The sequence below is a fragment of the Chionomys nivalis genome, chromosome 7, assembly GCF_950005125.1.
Source record: "Chionomys nivalis chromosome 7, mChiNiv1.1, whole genome shotgun sequence".
Classification (NCBI taxonomy): Eukaryota; Metazoa; Chordata; class Mammalia; order Rodentia; family Cricetidae; genus Chionomys; species Chionomys nivalis.
Genome location: NC_080092.1, coordinates 19,571,608 through 19,589,315, shown reverse-complemented (window position 1 = coordinate 19,589,315; position 17,708 = coordinate 19,571,608). Strand labels below are relative to the sequence as shown.

At 45.9% G+C, this 17,708-nt stretch overlaps 1 protein-coding gene across 11 annotated transcripts in view; it reads left to right on the top strand.

Moving 5' to 3' along the window:
- Tenm2 (teneurin transmembrane protein 2) overlaps positions 1-17,708 on the top strand; it is a 1,249,953-nt gene that overhangs the window by 1,023,607 nt on the left and 208,638 nt on the right. The gene's annotated exons all lie outside the window — the stretch shown is intronic.

Here is a 17,708-nt window from a genome sequence, read left to right as displayed (position 1 = left end):
CATCTGCACTGGGAATAGATGGGGTGTCTGGGCACCTGTAGGACTGGTCCGCCAGATGGTAAATGGGGACAGCCCTCCCACAGTAACAGTTTCGGAGCTGGCTTACCTACACCTGCACTAACCGTATTGGCTTCGCTATGCTCTCCTGGTGAGGTGTAGCTGGTGCAAAGGGACAAGACGGGGAATGAATGCAATCAAGGAACATGATGTGAAAAACACACATAGAATACATTTTAAAAGGGGGTGTGACTTCTGTTTTAGGTTCCTGAGTGACTCTCTATCCATAGCCAGACATAGGAATCTACTTCTTTACTTCGCTCGAGATGTGCCCCCAGGAAGCCTCTTAATATCCCAGGGGACAGCTAGAGTCACAAGAAGTTTCTTCTGACCCAAGGAAGTTGGGGGTCATCTTCCTTTTCATGGTGTGGACTCCTCTGCTAATGCGGGTAACAGGTAGAAGCAATGTCTACATAAACATCCGTCTACCAACCAATGGGGATCAGCAATTAATGAACCCCTGATAAATGGCCCGCCCTCTGGATGAAGGCGACACAGTGCATCACACAATGCACCGCCAAGGGAGCGGAGCGGAAGGTGCAGAAGCAAAGAGAAACCCTGAAAGGGGGTGTTAGACATTCCTACGAGGACTCTGGATCTGAGAACTACGGGTAGAAGTTGTGAATTTATTGCCAGAGGCATCTTGGCCATTATTAATAAGTCATCCATGTATTTATTGATTACTAAACACATACAAGATAAGCCAATGAGCTCTGACCAGAGGGCCCACCACCACATCCCAGTATTTCTCTTTACAAGCACAGGTGAATTATTCAAACCATCTGACTCCAGTATTCTCCTTGGGAAATGGGCCCAACAGCAAGAACTATCTAATAAGGGCTTTGTGTATATTAAAGGCAATAGTCCTGGGATAGCCCCTTAACAAGGTGTGTGGAGGGAAAGAAGAGGAAGAGGAGGAGGGAAGAAAATGCAAGTGAGAGACTGTTTTCAGTTCTGAGAGTATAGGAGCGAGCCTAGCAGCTCTGTTTGCTTCCTGGCATACATGGTGGCACAGACAGGTAGAACCAAGTAAAAACAGCCACTCCAAGGCCAAATGTCAATCACCTTTCCAATTTCTATGTGAAACAAAGGGAATGGGATCCACTAAGCAAGAACAAAACCCTAATTAAAAGGATAATCTCTCCACGTGGATATCAGTTACATTTACACCTGCCAGAAAATGAGCTATGCACATGTGCATGTACATACACACACATGCATGCACGCATGCACACACACACGCATGAATGCATACACACATATGCACGCATGCGCATGCATGCACGCACACACACACAACCTGGACACGTATTTTCCAGAGCAAGAGAGTCTTCCTTACCCAGTGAGGCTTGCTGTGGTGGGAGGACACAAAAGGCTCCTCTGGGGTCACCAGCCCATCATTTAGCAGAGGGTTCTAAATACATAAAGCTATCTTAGGACTAGAAATAACAGTCCCCTTCAATTCAGACATGCTGCCCAGCAGCCCCTGTCCTGGCTGTTTTATTTGACTAAAATATTAGATAATTTATCAAGGATTTTCGGGTACTGTAGCTTCCTAGACAGCACAAAGGAGAAGATGCTCAGCTCAAGCATCCTGCCTAGAACTGAGGTTGACTTTGGCCTAGCTTTGGGGTATCCTGAACCCAAGCACAATCACTTTCTGGTGAAGAGTTCTGGACCATCTGTAAACTGAGGTTCTTTTTTTGACACAGTGCTTAAAGAGGTACTCCCCAGGACCTGCATGGAAAAGTGTCTAAGAAAACTAAAGTCAAATGCATGTGATCTCTCTGCTGCGAAAGGGCTCCAGTCTTGCACGGTTACTGTCCTGTGTTAAATATTATAACAGGAAATGAATCTCTCCGCAAGTTCTGTTCGCTGCTTCACTTCTGTTTCTGGTTTTATTGTTTTCCACTGTGCCGAATGTCCCGCTAACAACTGTTTGTTATTGCTGTCTAAGAAGTTCAGCACACGGGTGCTACAACAGATTTATGTGGTAGTAAGAAGACATCCACCTATTACCTTGTGTAATAAACCTCCTTCCAGGAGGGAGAGAGAAAGAGAGAGAGAGAAATGGCTTGGGCCTTGCTGGCAGGGCAAATCTAGTGAGTATCTACAGGAACCATCAAAGCTGGAGCACATGGAGCTTGCAGAGATCTTTAGGGTCCACATTTTCCTCTCATAGTGGAGAGGAATGGAGCTCAGAAAGGCGTGCTGTGTGCCTTCTCAGGAGACAGCCGTGGAGCCAGGGCTGGACTAGCTCACCAGCCTCATGCCACATGCCGACTTTCTTGATATCAGATGTCTCTACGGAGCTTGGCAGCCGTAGGATCACAATTTGGTCCTAGCTGAGTTTTCTGATAAATCTGTGGGTCCCACCCAGGACTCAGTGTGGTTGATAAAAAGAGCCATCCATATGCTTCCCACACCAGACAGCCAGGCAGTTTTGACACTTTGGGAAAAGTGTAAATGCTGGGTCTGGATTCTCTTCTAGGCAAAGAGCCATCCTGGTACTACACGGAGAAGGGATTTGGAGGGACACTAAGCACAGACGGGTTCTCTGTCCCCCTTCAGACTTTTAAGAGACACCTGTGATAGACACAAAATCACTTGGTAACAGGGTGACCAGATTAAATGTAAGATGTCCAGTTAAATTTGAATTTAGATAAACAACAAAATGCTTTTTTGCAGGAATAGTCCCAAATATTGTGAGATACTAAAATCTAACCAGAACCCTACTTCATTCACTATGTCTGGCAACTTTCCTTGATGGTCATGTCTTTATTCAACACCCTCTTAAAGTAAGATGCCAAACCCAAGGAGAGTGGATGGTATCTTCCCAACCTTGATGACTAGCCCAAGGACCCCCTATAAATCCAATTAAAGTTCTTGCCTAGATGATTTAAAAATAAAACTTAAAAAATAAAAGTCACTTTTTCTGGGAGTCCAGAGACTGGGAAATTGGAACAGAAGACAGCACAGGATTCTTCCCTATGTAAAGATTCTTTGGGACTTTCAAGTGACTATAATAAAATGCCAGAATCTAAGGGGCTTAAACATAACTAATTTATCTTCTGCAATTCAAGAAACTGAAACATCAAAAACTTAGGTACCCACACACTTTCAATGTCTAGAACGGCTCTCACTTTCTGGCGTACAGACAGTACCTTCTAGTGCTGTTGACACGGCAGAAGAAGCTTGCTAGTCTTTTCTGAAGTGCACCAATCTCGTTCATGAGCCTTCATAGCTAACCTCCTCCCAAAAGACCTACCTTTCTAACTTGCAATATAAAACTTCAACATGTGGTTTTAGAAGGACGGCCTACTGACTGATATTATGGACCACTGATAAAAATTAAAATCAGATTTATGAACAGGGTGGTCGGTGGTGGCTCATGCTTTTAATCTCAGCGCTTGGGAGGCAAGTGGATCTCTGTCAGTTTGAGGCCAGCTTGGTCTATAGAGTGAGTTCCAGGGCAACCAAGGGCACACTAAGAAACCCTGTCTTGAAAATAAGAAGCAGAAAACCAAGTGTGAGTAGTTAACTCTTCCTGCACTTCCATAAGCTAATTAATAACCTCCAAAATGATTCATTTGTGATTAAGCCAGGACAAGGAAAGGCATCCTAAGCTGAGATGTTAGCTACTTGGTTCAAACCATGGAGCTGAGCATCATGGGTCATAGGGGAAAAAAGAATTTCCCCTCAGAATGCATGAAGACAGTGGTTACAAACACAGGCCCCAGCCCGTGTGCCGCTGATGCAAGTTCAGCAAAGTATCTAGTTTTGGGCAGATTTATGCCACATAGAGAAAAAAGGAGCGTACACTCCAGGGAGAACTGAGGTCACCCAAGACATGTCTGCCTCAGTCAGGGCTAGCCAGAGAGTCGGATGAGGGAGCCGCTCCAGAGACTGTCTCAAACTACTGCTCTACCTGGCACAGTGCCCAAATTTTCCTTCTTTAGGATTTATATATTTGGCTTAAACCATTCCTTGTCCCTATTGTCCATTAACAACAGAAAACTCAGTGTTGTGGAGAAGTCTGTGGATGAATGAAAATATCAAGTTTCAACAGATACTTGAGGTTGCTGATCATTTGAATAGGAGAGCTCTAACTTGGATGGAGCTCCAGGGAAGTTAGGATGTTAGGATGTGACAGAAAGACATGCACACAGGTGGCACTGATGAGTTTGGGGGAGGTGTGGGTCTCTCCATTTGGGGTTCAACTGGGTCAGGCAGAATGGACAGAGGTAGGTGCCTGAAGGAGAGGCAGCATGCTGAGAACAGACCAGTTTATCACTGTGCTTTGCCTCGCCCTAGTTCTGCCTTCTTCACACCCCACCCCCACTTTCCACCTTGGCTTGGATATCTCTTTTCCATATTGCGTCTTTTCAGCTGCTTCCACCGTGCTACCTGTGTGGGCAGAGATCTAGCGCGCAGACCTGGAGGGAGGGGTCCGAGCCCTCTCCACCTGCTTGGAAATAGACAAGAGGAGCTTGTTTGCTATCCTCAGGTTCTCTTTCACTAATTGCTGCCAGCCTGGCCTCCCATACCCATGCCTTCCAGCCTGAGCATTCGTCACGATCTCCGAGAAGTTTCAGCAAGACAGAGACTGCAGCTCCACCCATGAATTCTGCAGTGGGGCCCAATAATTGACATTCATGGCAAAGTCGCAGTGGATGGTGGCGCAGAAGCCCTACCAGCCTATGCTATAAGCTTTTTGAGATGTGGCAGGGGTTGGTCATCATGGTACCCCAACAAGCACAGGGCAGGGGGGCTAGAACATGCTAGTTATCTTGAGGTCTGCCAGGCCCTCAAGCCTTTGCTGTTGCAATGTCAAAGCTGGTGATGGAAGTACTCAATATGCAGACATCAGGGTAGAAGCAGAAAACTGTGTATTTTACGTGTCCAGAATATCTCGGGAAGGGATTAGAGGTGGAAATCTAAGTGGGGAATAAAATGGAGGTTGGGGCTTATCTTGAAGCAGCGTTTGCATAGAAACACACTTTCTGCTTAGACGGTTGTAGTAGTTTTAAAAGCAGCTGGGGGAAGCCATTCGGAGCACCCCTATTGCCCCGGCACTGCTTTGTGTGGTTCCCGATTCCACACTGGCATGAGGTATGAAAGCCAAGTCTATAAGCTCGGGGTTCCTGTTTAAACATCACCCCAAAATAACAGCTTCAAGGGTGGGTGCAGAGATGGAGTGAGAGCAGGGAGTCATCATCTGTAAAATAAATCTGGGGGAGAGGATCCCTCAAGTATTTTCCTATGTGGGATAGCTGCAAAAGAGAGAGAGAGAGAGAGAGAGAGAGAGAGAGAGAGAGAGAGAGATTCCCTGTCTCCTGATATTTCTACTGTAAGAGACAAGAAGTACTCTAGTGGACTCTGAGCTGGACTTATCAAGTCCAACTACTTTCAGAAAAGCTTAGGCAAGGTACTTAACTCTGCCCATCCCTGTTGTGTTGAACTGAAAAAGATATTTTTACTGAGAAAGAAACACTGTATATGCTCATATGCAAACATCTTTTAAAGTTTGGAACATTCTATACTGACTTTTTTCAGTAGTTGGATTTTTCAGTAGTTGCATAATGTCTCACAATACCTTAGGTTTGATAAAAACACGCGAAACTTTAAATTTTGTAGACATTATTTAGGGATGTGACTGCACTGGTTAAAGTTCTTTAAAGTAGAAATGATTTTCAAATAGAGTCAAGCAAGAAATGGTACAAGTGAAACCCATGGGCATGACTACTGACTACTGAAGTTGGGGAGACACATCTAAGAACTCTGGCTCTAAGGGACACTTGGTAGCTGGATGGAGTGATTTAATCTCTCAAAGCCTCAGTTTTCTCATCTGTGAAGTGGGAATAATAGTTACTACCTCAATTTTTTAAAAATCATCAAATGGGAAGTATCTTAAAATCAGATAGGAATTGAGGCCCTGCATAAAGAATTTAGTAGGTTCTGTTTGTTACTATGATCATTGATTCTTAGCCTAGAATGCCAAAGGACCAACATAAGTTAGATTCTTAAACACAAAGTTTCCAAGCATCCTTTCCTTTAATATATATTTCCTTTGTAAGCATGAAGAAAGAAATACAAGTAAGAAAATATAAGTTCAATACTAGCCTGATTTGTAGAAAGAGTCCCAGACTACATAGCAACAACCTTTCTAAAAATAAAATGTGTGTATGTGTAGTGTGTTAGTATATGTATGTGTGTTAATGTGTGTACATGTGTGTATGTGTGTATGAGTGTGTGTATGTATACATGTGCATATGTATGAGTATATGTATATGTGTATGCATGCAAATGTATGTGTGTGTGCACGTATGTGTGAGTGTATGCTTTCAATTCTATAGCATTCTAATCCTTCTGTGGTCACAGGGACAAATGAGAAAACAGGGAAAGCCCTTACCAGAGGCAGCACTCAGGAAAATGGGTCACCCAGCCCCGATGTTATGAAAAAGGGAGAACTGTCCCCATTACCCATCGGACATGTAGCGGCATGGGTGGAGGACAGATGTCGCTCCACACTCATCAATGACTGAGCCAGGAGGAGGAGCTGGCCCTGGGGTCATAAGAGCAGGAGGGCTGTCCCTGCCCCTCACCAGCTGCAATACACGGAAGTGGCCCTTATACCTCACCAGGGCAGCACAGTAGAGCTGACCTTGATGGCATAGGTGTGAGGGAGCAGATTCTGGAGGGTGAAAGGAGGAGAACTGGCTCAACCCTGTCACTCACTGCTACAAGGGTGAATTATCCGGGGCAGTGCTGGAGAGCTCCCCCTGGTGGTGAGGACAGGGGAGAAACGGCGGGTTGACCAACCTTGCAGCTGCCCAGGCCCAGAACCAGGGCTCACCCACCGACATCTGCCCCATCTGTGATCTGCTGGAGCACATGCAGGGACCTGATCCGCAGACCCAAATCTGCAGATCTCCACAGCACAGAGCAACAACAGAATGGATGCCCAAGAGTCCTAAGGAGGGCCAGCACCGGTAGTATAGTAGAAACCAGAAGCCTCAGACCAAACCAATGACTATTGGCAATAAACACTTGCAAGTAAAGATATAGGGACAAAGGGATTTACTGCGTGACTCACTGGGTCACACTGAAGCTTCCATCACGAGATTTTTAATTTTTTCCCTCTCTTTCCTTGTTTTCTCTTAAATTTTGTTTTATTGGGACAGGGTGGTGGGGTGCAAAGACAGATGTGTAGGGCCCGGGAAATGAATGGCATCAAAATACACGATGTAAAAGACACATCATAAATAAAAAGAAAGTTAAAGAAAATGGGGAAGGGAAATGAACCCTCAGGCTTCAACATGGTCACAGCTTGCGATCTGGGTAAAGATGGCCAGCACTTGACCGATGGCTGCTAAGCCATGCATGCATCTGAAATACTGGGGTTACCGGAGTGCTCCAGGAAAGCCGACTGAGGCGCCAAACTCTCAAACTGCTCCCCCAGGCACGCTGGCTCCGGCGACAAGCGAGTGTTATTCCCCTTCGATTCACTTAACTTTGAAAGCCAAAGTGTAAAATATTTGTGTTTACTAACACTCTCATTGTTTTGGCAGAGCCACATTTTACTTTAACTGTTGAAAATTTAGCATCTGAACTGAGATTACACTGGGAGTGTAAAACACAAACCAGATTTTTGAACACTTTGTGCAAACACGAAGTAAAATGTCTCATGCGGGATTTTTATGTTCATGACATGTTGAACTGATAATATTTGGGTTCTATCGGGTTTAAAATGCTACATTTATTTGTACTTATTTCAAATGGTTAGTAAAATAATTTAACTTCATGTGTGTTACATTTATGTCGGGCAGTGCTGGCCTAGAAGCGGAATGCAAATGACCTTCTGGCTAGAGAACCCCAGGAAACATGGGTGTCTCTGGGGAGAGAGCTGACTTCCTTCAGTAGGGACAGTTGCTTCTGACAGCTCCAGAGCAGAACTTAGGGGACCAGAGGAGCTTGAGAGAAGGCTGTTCCCAGACTGGCAGAGATGTCTCCGAGAGCTAGTCCTAACTAACTGGGGGACCTTGCTAGAGGGGCCCAGATTTAACAAATTAAAAAAAAAAAATCCCCCTGCAGCCACTGAACTTGGATACACAGTCTGAGTGAGAAAGCTTCTGTTCCTTTTGCAAAATTGGAAAAACAGCACACCATCTTCAAATGGGCTTAATGTGGAGTTAAGCAGGAGACCCTTTTGGAAACCTCTACCTAAAGACAATAAGAAATGACAGTGATACACAACTCCACGAATGGGCTCAGTTTCCTTGACCTCCGAATATGCATCTTAGAGTTCTGACCCAGGCTGGTATCCCCCTGACTGTAATAAAACACCTGAAGCAGACGACCTTATAAAAATGAGAAGCTTGTTTGAACCCGCCATTCTAAAGGTTCAAGGTCCAAACAGCACGGCTTGGGCTCTCTGATAGCCCTCTGTGCTGTGTCCCAGCAGGAGTGTGTGTGTTTCTCTGTCTACATGGTTGCTCTTTTTCTTTGTGAGGCCACCAGGACTCAGTCATAGAGTGCTACCCTAGTGACCTGTCTTATTGAATCACTTTTCAAAGGAACCATCTCTAAACACATGGATTAAGTTTGCAGTCTGTTAATGCCACTCACCTAAGACCTCAGGGATTAAACTCTTGAGCAAGCTAGGGTTGAAGCCATCTCACTGTTACTGGAGGAGATGTCAGTCCTACCTAGGGGGTATACTGGCCCCTGCTTGGCCTGAACTCGTCCAAGACTTACAACGGGGGCTTAGAACCTAGCTGTAACAAGGAGAGAGGGAGGGAGGCAATAGAGCGCACCGTACCCAGTGCCTTTCTGCCTTACCGTGATGCTCCGTAGAAGCCAGAAATGTCACAGCATCCTGCAGCGCCAGCCTGTTGAGAGAGATGTGTACCTTCGGCACAGAAGAGGCATGTGGCACTTGAGTGTCACATAAAACCCTTCAAATTAGCGCTATTAAATAAATTGTCACTAACTCAAAATAAATCCAATTGTGTCATTTATCTAATTGCAGATAAAAATGCAGCCCCCCCCTTTTTGAAAAAAAAATGGGTACAGATAGCCTAGGCTACAGAAATAATTTGTCCTGTCTTTTCTTCCCAGTGACCTTTGCTTTTTTTAGTTGTATTGATATCAAGCAGATCACAGCGCAGGGGTCCCTTTTGCTCCCCTGCTTCCTTTTCTACAACCTAATCAGGCCCTGGGAGATAGAAGGTATTTCCCAACATGACGTTTCTCTCCATCAGAATCGAGTTTAAATGTTTCAGGTTGGCTATCTGAAGCCCACTTAAGTAAAAGTCATTTAAGGGAAAGATTAAACCCAATTTGCTAATGCGGACTTTTTTTTTTTCAATTCTGAGTTGGAAAAAAAAAAACTTGAGTTAGCCATGTCAAAAATTAAAAATTGAAAGGGACACCGGCAGCCTCCCTGTGTGCCTAATTTGCCTTTGCTGAACAAATGACCAAACTGAAATAAGAATTACATATAAGATTTGTTCAACATCTTCAATTCTTCAGCTCCTTTCTCAGTTCTAAAAAAAAAAAAAAAGCACAGAATCCACAGCCAAATTCACCTGTAGGCGGAAGCGCGTCTGTGTTGACCACTGGGTCCTCCAAGAAGGGGAAAAGGGAGAAGCAAGGATTTTAGCCTCTGGTTTGAAAGCCTTGCCATGGACGTCATTCATCATAGAGCTTCGCTCATGAATGGAGGATCAGAAGGTGCCCTGATGCCTCTCTGTTGGATTAATGTTATTAACAGATTATTCATGGCAGGCCTTACATTGCAGAGGGTGCCTGTCTGTGGGCTTCAGAGTTCATGCCAGAAGACACTTGGGTACCACCCATGGGGGGCGGGGGCAGGGCTTGCCTGTGGATATCAGGGAGAAAAATTAATCCCAGCCTTCTCTGTCCCCTCGCTCACTTCCACCAAAAGAAGAAACTTGCCCAGAGCTCCGACTGCCATGGGATGTCACTAGCTCAGGCCTGACCCCCCACCACCACCACTTCTTCTTGCGGGCAGCTGTTTCACGGGAGACTTCTGTCTCTTTGTTCCAGCTAACATTGCACATCTCCCGATCGATATGACATCTTATCTTCTAAAACATTCATATGTCTACTTCCCGGGATTCCTGTGGCCACCTGCCACGTGCCACCCCCTTGCCTTGCCTTTGTAGTCAGTGGTCTTATGGATCTGTCCCCTCTTTAACAGGGCTGCTGGGTGCTAGTCTTAAAAAAGAGAGAGAGAAGAAAGGGGGAAAAGGGTAGATATTGTTTGAGTTGTCAATACTGAAGGACAAGCTGGGTGGGGGATGACGAGTGTCTAGGTATATATGCACGGATTGTGGCTTATGTTTTGTTGTTGCAAAAGCTCTTAAAAGCCCAGACCATGATTTATTTGGTGAATAAAACCTCCGGATATTATCATTCTCTAAAGGTGTTTTGATCACACAGGTGCTTTCTTGAGGAAAGAAAGGCTTTTATTTTATTTCTTTCTGGGGGGAAAAAATAGCATTCAAGACCAGAGTGGTCTAGGTGGGAAATGGTACCCAAGCGGCAGATGGCTCTGGGCGTGTGTTTATCTGGACAAGGATGCACAGACTCCATGGACAATGGGCTCCCTGACCGGCGTGGGCAACCAATATATTCCAAACACTTTGCACAGGAGAAAAGCAGTGGCTGTGAGCGTGCGTCCGTCTTGAGTATTGATTTTCTTGGTGCTGCTGGGGAGGGAGGGTGTCATTAGAGGTCAGCTCAGCACACCACGCGCCACGCCCATGCTATCAGCGGAGGCCACCTGCCGAGCACCTGCAACAGAGGCTGGAGGGAGGAGAGCAGGGATGACACTGACTCCATGACCCTGCACATCTGGAAGCTGCAGCGAGCCCTGTTTGTTGCCTCCAAACACAGGAATTGATTAATCTCATCCCACTTCCTCCTCGCCGTACTGTCCTGAGCCTGTCACAAGAATAGATTAATGTGCAGGTTCTTCTGCGTAGATTCTTCTCGTCTGGAAAACACACTGCTCCTTGGTCCCGGAGCTGCCTTACAGAACTGTCACCTTGTCCTCGAGGCAGATGTGCATAGAGAAACAGGATGCCTCCCTGTTTCGGAGAGGGACCAGAACTAGAAAGGTGACAGACACAGTCCTTGCTGAGGATGTTTTAGGGCCGGCGTGGGAATAGGACAGCGCCTGCAGGGACGGACTGGCAGCGGCTGTCTCCCCAAAGCCTCCTCTCATTCAAGTGGTCTTGCCAGGATTCTGGGATCACTTCTCTTTCTCTTCTTTCTTCTCTGTAACTCCCCGGTCCTGAGCTTTGCAAGCATCTTGGAAGCTGCAAGTCGAAAGTTGGACAGAGGCAAATAAGTTTGCTGAGCATTCTCAAGAGCTAGGTGCGCAAATCCCATTACCGGTAAAGGGATTTGTGGGCGTCACTTCCATGTGGCGCTTTGAAAATTTATTCCATTCAGTGTATTGCTACACTGTCTGGAAAAAAATAAGCAAAACCATTTCACCGAGCAGTTAGGATTTTTAAAAAGGGATTTAAAAAAAAAAACTCCTTTGAGATTTAAATTTTTTAATTCCTTTTTTTTTTAAAGTCTTAAGGCATTTTGGAGGATGTTATTCCTTGTGGTTTTATTTGCATCGCTTCTTTCCTGAAGAAGGTAGTTTGGCTGCGGCAGCATTCTAAAGGGTACTATTAAGGCAATGCAGAAGCCCCTCCTCCCCGCAGAAAGAGCGAGAAGTACTATGTTCAACCATACCCCAGAGGACAGGGAGCAGACTGGCCCAGGGAAAAGCCACCAGCAGCAAATGTCGGCCAGTCAGGCAGCTGAAGTCCCTCATCCTTTATTTTCTATTGGCAACGATAGATCTTTAGGTTAAATAGCACAGTGGCTACTGACCACAGTGCGTTCATAGAGGGTGCATGCTGCTTGTGGGAGGGAACCTGTCCCTGAGTGGACTCAGGCGGCATTCTTAGAAGGAGTTCTGGAACCTTCCTGCCCTGCTCAGTCTTGAAACAAGTATTCCAATAGAAAAATCCAGAAGGCAGATGTCCCAAAAGGTGGCCGGGAAGCATCTGGGAATGGAGGCAGCGCAGCAAGGGGGCTTGGAGCACTGACTCTATAATGACACACACATCAAGGTGTAGGTCCCAGAGTCCCCAGTTAGTGGTGGTGTGATCTTGGACAAGTCAACCTCTCTAAACTTCAGTGTTCTGTCAAGTACAAATTACACATGTGTTCCATGTGCAGATAGGCTAGCAAAAGGATACAGAGGGTTTTCTTCCCCTTCAAAAGACAGTCTTCACCACAAACCAGAGCACCTCCAAAGGTATCCACTCCCCCAGCCTTACCCACCCTCCACATCCTGTTTCTGCTTGCTAGACTCCGGCTTAGACTGCTGTCCCCGCTCCCCCACACCGAACTGTCGTCTCATTTCCATTGTCTTTGTGTGAACTTGCCCATCTCAACACCGTCCTTGACTGGTCCTCATTAAAGGTCAAAGAAGAAGAGAAAGAAGACCTTTGCCTTTCGCATCCCCTGCCCTCTGGACACCCGGCCCTGTACTCTGTTTTCCATGCGTGTATTCAGCTCCTCTCCGACCCACTAGAATGTAAGTTCCATGAAAGCAGGGAATCTGTGTTGTGCCAACTGCTTTACTCCCAGGGTCAGGGACACAATTCGATGCACAGTGTGAGCTCCATAAATATTTGCCAAATGATAAATAATGAATAAATGCTGCCATTAAAGTAATTATCCCAGCCCCTGGCACGTTGTCAAAATAAACAGGAATCCTCATCATGGCTGAAGATGCTCATTTGCATGTGTTAATGTTCACGGCTCGCTGCTAAGGTGCCTCCACCATGCCCGATAAGTCCAGGGCTAGCACCTGTGCGCATTGGCCCTGCTCCTCCCTCTCTCAGCAGGTTCCATCCCTTCAGCACCTTGGGAATCTGCTGTTTCCCACAGGAGTCCTGGCACTGTGGGCTTAATTGGCTGGTGCAGAGCCAAGAAGACCCAACCCTGACCCTTCCTATCTTCTTCCCATTTCTGAATGCACTCTGACATCAGCTCAAAGGCCCTGGGCGTCTGCCTGCGTGCTAAGCCCCAAGACCCAGCAAGCTTGGCTCCTTCCTTTTCCCCCTGGGGCTGTGCTTGGCCTGCAGTCTTGCATTTTCAAAGGGAGAGTCCAATCTCCTCCCCGGGGTTATATATCGACAGGCCCAATCTTTAAAGATACCCCTTGCTCCTGGGGGCCTGCTCAGCAAACACAGAGCATCTGCGGCTTCCATGTTTGTCCTCTTTGACAAACAGGGGTTGAGCAGCTCTCGGTGAAGTATTGCTGACATATTGATTGACTCTCTTGTCGGGTTGATCCTCTGCCAGCCAATGAACATAGAAGGTTCTAAATGGCACCCAGCAGGGCCCACACATACCCTAATTACTATTTCAGACAACCCCTTTCAGAAGCTGCCATTTTCCCAAGGCCTGGCATCTCCGTGTCCTCGTGCTGGCTGGAGAATCCTGTCACCTGTAACCCAACCTGCTTTCTCTAGCCGAGGCTTGCCTTCTGCGTATTTCTTTTGGAGCCCATCTGTCACTTAAACACAGGAACATCAATGAGAAACTATTAATCAACCTGCAAGGAGGTCTGACTATTGTTCTGGCAAAAACCTGGGATCTGTGTGTGGTCTTCCCATGTGGCCTTAGGTCCTTTTCAACACTCAGGGAAGCTGCTCTCCAGTTAGCTACGGGATACGTCCAGGGTTTGGCTGCTTTGTCTGTGCTTTCTAATGGCTGACTTCCCAGACACCACCTGGATTGCATGAGCTTCCCCTCGAAGTTCTTCCCCACCCCGTCCTTGCTGACCCATGGAGCTGCATTGTTCCATCCCGGCGTCTCTCTGGAGTGGAGCCTGTCAAGTCATGATGAATTGTACATTTCAGCTGTCAGTGGGGGCGGGTAATGCAAAAGAGAGGGTTTCCAGAACTCATTTCACTTCTGACCCGGACATGGTCTGAACCAGACCTTTCGGGATGAGTTGCTAGAGCATTCAGAGGAGGAGGAGGAAACCGTCCCAGGACAACCAGGACATCTCCTCCAGTAAAATGTGAAGTGATGGGCATTTATGTGAAGAAGTGAAGAAGTAATAACTGTGGCTGTCCCAAGGTTTCTGTGGTAACAAGAAAAAAAAAGATGAAGGTATTATAATATTCAAATATTTTACTGTCTATAGAAACAGGCATAATGACCCTAAACAGGGAATTAATTTCCTATCTGGATTTCAGAAAAACTCCTGACCTAATAAAATTTAAGGAATTCACAGAGATCTGTTCTGTAAACATATCCTCTTTCCTTTTCTTCATAAGTGAATGTATCAGTCAGGATAGACTAGGCCATGTTGCTGTAACAAAGAACCCCAAACGCTAGGTGGTTCTCTGCCATAACAGTTCATTACTTTCCTCACTCTGGCTTCTGACACTTGCCAACCATGTCCAATGGCCTTTTAACTCAGGATCTAGAATCCCTATGTCATGCAGGGTACCCTGCGAGTCACAAGGCCACATCTAAAATCAACAGCAAAAAGAAATAAAAGTTCCTCCAGGTAGCAGTTATACATACAGCGAATGGCCATGCATCAAAACACTTTGCTGATTATGAATTCTGAGACAGAAGCAAATTTGTCTGAGATGCCATTTTCCCATGGACTTTGTAGCCAGATCTCTATAAAGTATGAAAGAGGAACCATTATCCCCCGTATAGTTCTGCTCTGATTTTGAAATCCCCCAAAGGTAAAAATTTATAGTCAATACTCCCCTCATCTGTGAATGAGTATCATGATAGTACCTACTGGGAACTCTTTAAGATGATGTATATGATATGTTAATGAGTAAATGCTGAGCTTAATGATTGACAGCAGGTATTTGATATACTGAAGATCAAAATAGCCTTCTCTTTATACTCCAGTCCGTTTTGCTACCCATAATCTTCCATCCTGTTCCCTGTACCTCCATGCTGGATTTCTGTTTTTTAGAAGCTTATAATGTTCTACAGTCTAAGCTTCCAAGTATGTCCCCATGTGCTATTTCCTATCCTACTAAACGTGGAGGTGGCGCCTATGTTTGAGACACTACCAGCTCTTCGACAAAGCTATGCACAACCTTCTTTGGCCCCTAAAGGCTGCCTCTATTCCACCTGCGAAGGTGCTTTTACAAAAGAGAAAGGGAGCGGTAAATGGAGCAATGCATCCTTAGCCCAAACCATAGAAGCGGTCAGTAGCAGGGTAAGCGGAAAAGCTTTTATTAGTCAGGAAACTCATTTACTTCACAGCTCTCCTGGGTCTCTAACCCAAGGACACCTCCCTCCATGCCCACAGGCCAGAGAGATAGTCTCATTTTATTCCTCAGGTGGGGAACAAGGAATAGCTGATCAAGAAACACCAACACTTTAAAACAATGACACCACCACCAACAAAAGCCTACTCAGATATCCTTATCCTTCCCCCCAAAATAAGAAAAGGTGGTTGTGTCTTCGGTGCAATTCTCTTGTCTACTTAGCATTCAGTTCCATGAAGGGGAATATGCCTGAGCTTGAGTTCCGCTTTTGAGCAGAGCTTCTGCTGGTGGATAAGTCCTGTACTCAGCGATTTGGCTTTTCCCCTTTTCTTGTCTTTATCTCATGTATTTTCCAACTCACTCCCAGAGCGGTCTGAGTAGTGGCTCACATACTCTCACCGTCACACCTCTGACCTCATGTCGTTTTTTGAATACTTTTGATAATAACGATGGTGATGATGGTGGGGACGATAACAATGAGAAGGAACTACAGTAGAAACAAAATGAATGTCAAGGAGGCAGGAGGGAAGACATCCTTGAGAACAAAACACGGTGTTATGAGTGTCCCTGTATGCTCAGTAAGATGACAGCCCTGTCTACTATTTCCCCAAAGCTGGCGGTGGCAATATACCCTGTCCCTTGGAGTGACAAGCCTGAGCAGTGTACGAGGGGAGCTATTCTGAGGAGCAATCGCATGTGGATAGGACACTGGGGAGGTTGTCGTCGTGGTCTGCCAGGGCCCACTGTTTTCTCAAAGACACAAGCATCAAAGCTTTTTTAGGCTGGGGCCCTAGCTGCACCCAGGATGCTTTGGTGGTGGCATCTGTCTCAACACTCAGGGACCCTCCTCCAAAGAGCTACTTCTTTGGCACAATAGCAGCTGGCTCCAGGCGAGCTCCAATAACCCAATGGTATTAGGCTTTTTTTTTTTTTTGAAAAATCATTTTAAAACAGCTAATTCCTTGGCTCCCTTCACCTGGTAATTACAAATCAGAAGCTATCGTTATCTTGAAGCAACCACGATTACTTCTTATTTCCTGACCTCTGTATGGTGAAAATATGTCATTATTTGAGGCAATAGACTCTGGTCTCTTCAAGTAAGTGACCTACATATAACGGATAAACTGCGGGAGAAAATTAGGTGTTACCTCAACAGAAAGAGTACAGTAAATGTCACTTATTCTTATTAGTATTTATCATCTGGGAAAGTTGCGACTGTGGGCCTTGCACCTCCTGGAAACGTAGACCTGGAAAATGTGGTTTGGAGGTGGAGAAGCCTGTGAGCAAAAAAAAAAAAAAAGCAGACACATACTCTGCCAGGTACCTTGCCTCCTTAATCTGCAGCCATCAATCTAAGCTGTATTGTGTGAAGATAGGATTTTAACCTTAATAGAATGCAGCCTGACTTTAAGTGGTGGTAGGCATGCAGAATTAATTGCTATGTGAACAATTTCCTAAGCATTGTTAATTGTGTTTCCCGTGGTTAATTGTTTCTCCCATCCCCACGTCAAACTCAGAACTTTGCTGTCAACAGCCCTTTCTCTCCTACCGAGTTGTGAATGTGGCAACAGGCATATCAACCTGTGCCCATTGAAATGCCAGACAGACAGGGCACCCGTTGTTGTTTGTGGGGGAAACAGGAAGGGGAATGGATTCCTTATTTATTTACAAATGAAGCATTCCTTAGATGAGGGCCTGGAAAGAGCACAGGTGTTCCCCTCCCTTCGGGAACAATAGAGCCAGGATCCGTCCGGAGTGGGTGGTCCACTGAGTTTTCTAAGCTAACTGGGTCTCCGCACAAGCTAAGAAACAAGACCAGAAGGCTGTCTGGAGGGTGAGGTGTACATGGAACTCGACCTCTGAGAACATGCTTGTATCCTGAAACCAAGTGCTTCTGGAGATCCCTTCTCTGCCTCATTCCATACTTGGGGAAAACGAATAACACTGTTTGCATTTTTTTTTTCTGGAAAAGGCTCTGCCACTACTACAGGCACACACACACAGCTTGAGACATTTTCATCATGTGCTAAAATATAAGCAATTGTCAGGAAGAGAGGAAGAAAGAAAGTTTGGCACAGTTACATAGGTGTGCTTCTCAGTGGGCCAGTGCAATAGCAGATACCTCTGGCTGCCTTTTAGGGCCGGTCAAACAGGTGCAGGGGAGCCTGGTTTTTGAACTTGGCTCACACTTTGAGTAGCTGGGAGAACCCCGCCTTTGTCGGTGCACCTGCCTAAAAGCAGGCGTGAGGACAAGCAAGGAAGCGATAGAGTGGCCCATCCTGAAAGATCAGACCTATG